The sequence below is a fragment of the Arvicola amphibius genome, chromosome 11 (genome assembly GCF_903992535.2).
Source record: "Arvicola amphibius chromosome 11, mArvAmp1.2, whole genome shotgun sequence".
Classification (NCBI taxonomy): domain Eukaryota; kingdom Metazoa; phylum Chordata; class Mammalia; order Rodentia; family Cricetidae; genus Arvicola; species Arvicola amphibius.
Window position 1 is genome coordinate 19106655 of NC_052057.2, and position 6368 is coordinate 19113022.

Genomic DNA, 6368 nt, shown 5'->3' on the forward strand with positions numbered 1-6368 from the left:
CTCTAGCAATCCAACCGGAAGGAAGTCGTAGCTGCTTAGGGTAACTTTTTACACCAAAAGAAAAAGCGCACTAATAATGGTAGATGAGCGTCATAAGGACAGAGAAACCAGAATGAATGAAGTTCTGATGGTCACATATGTAAAACTTGACAGTAAATAATTTAGGCAATAAAGAATTACAAGTCACGGCAAAAGCTGGAAGTTCCTTGAACCTATACCAGACACATAAACCAAGACATAAATGAACAAGTGTGAAATAAAAGATTCTTCGGTCTACGGTAACTTGGAAACCACGCGCAAGCATAGGAGGTGATGTCAGAAAATGAATGATCACCCCAAACAGGAGGCAATACCAGAAATACACTCCATGGGAAACATGCTAGCAAAATTAAGATTGTTATGGATAATAGTTATGTATTGTTAAAAAAAATTATTAGAAGAGATTTTGAATACTTTCCCCATAAGGAAATAATAAGTATTTAGATTGATATGCTCACCCTGATTTGAAGATTACACAATTTATTCATGGACAGACATATTACATGTAAGACATTTCTCAGGTGTGTACAGTTTCTGTTTTATATGTCAGTTAAATATAGTTGTTTTACAAAAATTTTCAAAGGTAAAGAAAAATGTTGGTGAAAGATTATATCCTTTAAATTTTTTAATTTTTCTAAAGACAGTAGTATGAAATTTTTCCAAGCCAAAGAGAGCAAGAAGGCAAAGCATTCAGCATAATGACTGTTAGTTGTATTGTATAGTATCTGTGGGAATTGCCAAGAAAGAATAACGTGAGTACTTTAACAATAAAATAAAATAAATATGTGGAATAATATATAGACTAATTACCTAAAATTATTCATTCCAAATATACACATACTTTAAAACAATATGTTGTGCACAATAAATATAAGTAATTTTATTTGCCAATTAAAAAAGAAAAAGAGAAGTAACAATTAAATGTGATCATCAACTCTTGATTGAATTGATTACTGGAGGGATAAAGTTATAAAGGATATTATTAAACAGCAAAACTTAAATAGAGACAGAGATTAGAGAACAGTAACTCTGAGCACAGATTTATGAAGTAGACCTTGTATATATCTGCTAAGAAAGACTGTACACTTAGTGACTGCACACAGAAGTCAAGGGACTTCTTAGAGGGGCAGAACAAAATGAATAGTAACGGAAAGAAACTTGTGTTTTGAGACAAAAAGGGGTAAGATGCACAGATGCCCATTAAAGTATTTTATGATACTTTAAAGCTTGGAATTATTTTTACTTTTAGTTTTAAAGGCCTGCTCTCACTTCCTATCCAGCCTCAAACTCATAGCCTAGGCGGTCTCAAAAATCATAGGAATTCTCTGCTGGGATTACACGTGTGAACCACTCAAGTCAGGATTTTGAAAATAAGTAAAAGTTAAAAAAAAATAGTGAGTAAAAGTTGCTGGCGAGTATCTGAAGCAGAGAAATTCTTCGTTGCTTGGCAGCCTTACCGAGAAGAGTAACTTTGTGGCTCTTCTTGTTCAGCTCTTTCTGCCATGAAACAAATGGACAAAATAACTCGCTGAGAATTATTTTCTTGTGAAAAGACAAATGAAGTGAATTGAGGTGTGCTCATGAGTGTCTACGATATTATCCAGAATCAAAACCGGCTGCAATGAGGTTCTCAGAGGCCACATGACAGCACTTGTTTCCAAGGTGAAGAGAGTTTTGAGGGTGTGGTAACAACAAAATAAGGCAAAAGTAAAGGCTCACAATGAAATATCTGTAAATGCAATGTTAACGGGGAAGGAAAGTTGTTCCAATCCAGGTGCTCATACCAGCAGGCTGACTTCATTCTTATTTACTTATGACATTTCTGAATTTATCAATTCTAATGACATGCTATATACCCTTGGATTTGGATTTTAAAATAAAAAGTAGTATTTTTCTCAGTAATATTAAAAGAAAAGTATATCAAATAAAAAATTGAAAACCATTTTCAGTTTTGTTTATAATGATGAAAATAAAACTGGAAGGAACATGGACAACATTAACTCTAAGACCCAAGAGAATGTAATGGTCATTCCCAAAAGAAAATTTACATTTTTTAGAAATGTAAAAGCCAGGATATAATACTTTCAACTTTTTTTTACTTCAGCTCAGATGTGTAAATTAGACTCTATGGCACTGAATTTGTAAAGATGGATATATTCAGAAACAAAATGGGTTTGCTTATATCTTATTTTTACATAAATAATTTTGTAGATTGATACTCCCATTCTTTGAATGCATTTATTCACAGTGTACATTTTTGTAAACATAATAATGTTGCCATTTACTCAGAACATATTGTGCATATATAGTAAATTTAAATATCTTAAGGTTTGGCACTTATTTGTAAGCTACATTAATAAAAAAATGGGAATGTCCAAGGTCATGTGGTTTTGAAAAGCTAGAAGACACATGCATTTTTTTTTCTGTTTTTCAAGATAGAGTTTCTCTGTGTAGCTGTGACTGTCCTGGAACTCATACTGTAGACTGTTTGCCTCAAACTCAGAGATCCCTCTGCCGCTGAGTCCCCAGTGGGAAGTTTAAAGGTGTGTACCACCACTGTCCAGCAAAAGACCCAAATATTTTAAAGCAGAGATTTCTAAATTCAAATCATGTCATTTCCTTTCATGTGCATATAAATCGTATTCTATCAGACAACGTAGTTTCTTCTCTCTATTCTTGCCCATGTGATAATGGCTGAATGAAGGGAAAACAAAACATGAAAGAAAAAAATTTAAAAAAGAAAGAGAAAGAGAAAGAAAGAGAGAGAGAGAGAGAGAGAGAGAGAGAGAGAGAGAGAGAGAGAAAGAAAGAAAGAAAGAAAGAAAGAAAGAAAGAAAGAAAGAGGGAGGAAGAAAAAAAGAAAAAGGAGGTCATAGTGTTCCAGTGTTCTTTTGGAAGTCTACCCATTTATACAAAAGAAAAATAGTCTTAGTGTTTCCAAGTAAAATAATTTTTGAAAAATACATTTGGCTACTGGTTAGGGTAGGATAACACTCATGACAAGCAGGTCACTTTCTTCCACAGTGGGCAATTTGGGGCTGGTCAGTGTGTGAAAGAAAGGAAACACCTCCTCACTCTGAGCTAATCAGTATCAACTCTGGAGCTTCGATCTCACACATCCCTGAAGCATCTCCCACATGTTGCAAACTGGGTCTTCTTAAGATTTGGTTTACAGCATCTAGGCAGTTTCAGCAACCATTCCTATCTCCAACAATTGTATCACATGAATGGAATCTAACAAAACACTGAAACGTGTACGTGTGTGTGTGTGTGTGTGTGTGTGTGTGTGTGTATTTATCTTTCTCAAAAGTTAACATTTGTTTCTGAAAATATATTATAATATTCTTTCTAAATGCACTGAAAACATTTTGATTTGGGGTCAGACTTTAAATGCTCTGCCTAAGTGAGTCTCTGAGAGAAGAAACACAATGCTAATATTATCCAGTATCACCCTTCAACATTCACATGTCTCCTGGAAACAGCCAGTCAAGCACTTATGTTTCCTGTCAGTAAATAGATTGTTTTCAAAGAAGAAATACTAAACTTATGTTCCACAATCTAGAAGCAGGCTGCTAATTCAGACTTATTATAATTCACATCAACAACGAATCTGCCCTGCCAACAAGACAGCATGTTCTCTACAGCCTTGGCTTTCGTTTACTGGGTTACAGTGGTGATCAGCTTATTCCGTAATTTTTTTCTTGGTTCTTATCCAATATCCAATATTCATGGTAGTGTCTCATAACATACTCACAATACTTAGTAGTTCATGATATCTAAATATCTCATAGTTAAATGTACAGATATTTGAAAATATAGGTATTGATAAAGTAGACATTTGAAATAGTATTGTTGCAGTAACATAACCAAATTTGAGTAGAGGTATTATTGAGTTAGCGTGTGAGACTTAAAGATGAAGAGGCACAATGTTATGGGATTCTCAACTCTCAACTTACTCTAAGTTCTGGTTAAAATGTCCAACTTTCATTATCAATTACTTTCCTGAATTTACTATGTGAAACATTTGCTTTCCTGAGTCTATCATAAAACAACAACAACAACAAAAAAACCCAAAATCAAATCAAAACAAAAAACAGTGAAGACGATTAGGACCTAGTATGTGAAAATAGTTTTAAAAAGTCAATAGGTACCAGAAGCTGCAACGGAACCAGGAAGACATCACTGCTCAGAAACAATAAAAACAAGATCCAGCAAGAAATGAGATAGTGTGGGTTTTCTTTGCTGGAGGCCATGATATTCTATTTTAAAAGTAAAATTAAATGTGATCTCAGATAGGCAAGTCCGAGATGTTTATTTCAACAAATCTCAAACAGTGAATATGTAATGTGTGGTGTTTCCTTAAATTACTTAAGTTTTGTGAATTTCCACAGGCAAACCATGCAAGCAAACCACAAGCGTGTAACTGAACGGCACTCTTGAGCGAGCGCCATTGTTCTTCCTCAACTCTTTGTTAACTTCAGTGTGCTATAAAGGGTTTTAGCAAACTTGAGGAAACCAAGAGGTCCTAAAAGGAACATTGTTAAGTTTCCATATTTGAATACACTGTTAAATAGAGTTTGCTTGGACAGCCAGCTTCTCACAGTGGCACAAATGGGAAAAGGATATTTTCTACACGACTTACAGTTTTCAGATTTGACTCATAAAACTAGTGTAGTTTGATTTGTAATTACTAATATGAATTATCTTTGTTCTAGTTTTTTCTCTATTAATTATCATAAATACGTTCTTATTAGGAAAGTTAAATTTACTTATTTCGATTTTAAAATCATGTACTAGATTTACATTTCAAATCATTTTTCAAAATTTAAGTATCATAATGTAATAATATGAAAAATCCCAAATACTACATGCTAAATAACATTGTTTTTATAGCAGGTAAAAAGAAATATATTCTTTTAAGAAAACTGTTTAATAAATGAAGCATAAAAAGAATAAGAGACTGTTGGAGGATTTTTGAATGTTAGGAATCAACTGCTGGGGGAAAAATAAGACGAATTTATTATTAATTCAAAAATTTATCCAGCAGGTAGCTGTATGTGGGGCTACCTATAAATAAGGAAGATAGTTTTTTTTATTATTATTTTGTAGCTAAAATAACTTTTAGGTTAAAGAAAACCTTTAATTTTTTACAGCTTAGTAAAAGCTTACATTTGAAACTAAAACTTGGGAAATTGCTTAAACCTTGTCCACTTAAAAATTTCTACTATTTACATGAGAGGAGTACCAGGCTAACACAGGCTAGTGTGTAATCTGGCCAGCATGCATAACATTGTATATGACATTGGCATAGAACTAGAAATCCAAACAATAAAATTAAAAGTAACAAGTAGCATGTTCTTCTTACCTCTGGGACTTGTTTACTACTGCTGGTCTCTCTACTCCATCCGTGTTTGACGGGCAGCACCTCCGAGAGCTCCGTTCTCTGCCAGACTCTCTTCACAAGTGGCAAAAGCACAGAGCTTTTGCTCTGCAAAGGGATAGTGCACAGAAAGAGGAAGTTGCAAAATACCAGTCATTACGCTTTACAAATTCTGCAGAGAAGAGAAATTGTTCACGAGGCCCTTATAATCGTGGAAGCTGGACTATAATGTGTGCATTCATTCATATGTAATTAATGTATTTGCATATTTATTTAAAAATTTAGAGAAGTCGAGTCATTGAAGTTTATATTCTGTCAAGTAGTGCCCACTTGTATAAGGAAAAAGCTGCTTGAGGCTATAAGATACTTACAGAAACACACAACCAGAAAAAAATGCTGTTCTGTGTAAGAAAGGGAAGAGCTGACAAATGACACATAAGCTTGCTTTAATAGATATAATTAATTTAAAGTTATTGGAGTATGACCCCAGTGGCGGAAGAAGGAAGGGAGGGAGGGAGGGAAGGAGGAGGGAGGCAGGGAGGAGGGAGGGAAGGAGGGAGGGAGGGAAAGAGAGAGAGAGAGAGAGAGAGAGAGAGAGAGAGAGAGAGAGAGAGAGAGAGAGAGAGAGTAAGATAGCAATTTCCCAGAACTGGGGTAGTGGTTCTTTACCTGTAAGTCTTAGACTTCCTTTCCCATGGCAGTGGTCTGTTACATGTAGATAAAGCACTGCAGAAATGAAACCTCTACTTATCCACAATCTCTCACAACTTCAGCCACAAGAGTGAAAAACAGGCACAGATCTTGTGTCGCTGAACATGTCGATGGCTGAGTTCCTTACCGGTAAGGAGAGCAAACGGAAATAGCTGAAAAGAAGATGGCTGAAAAAAGACATGTTTACAAATATTGGGAAGGGCTAACCAAAGTATAAGCTATAGACAACAACCAACTA

At 34.7% G+C, this 6368-nt stretch overlaps 1 protein-coding gene across 5 annotated transcripts in view; it reads right to left on the minus strand.

The window, feature by feature from the left end:
* Mbnl1 (muscleblind like splicing regulator 1) overlaps positions 1 to 5508 on the minus strand; it is a 169859-nt gene extending 164351 nt beyond the window's left edge. The window contains exon 1 of one of the 5 annotated variants that reach the window (XM_038347442.1): positions 5405 to 5508. The gene's annotated coding sequence lies outside the window, so the exon portion shown is untranslated. The remainder of the gene's footprint in view (positions 1 to 5404) is intronic. The other 4 variants (XM_038347447.1, XM_038347438.1, XM_038347439.1 and 1 more) reach the window with 4 other exon arrangements.
* Between the last annotated feature and the right edge of the window lie 860 nt (positions 5509 to 6368).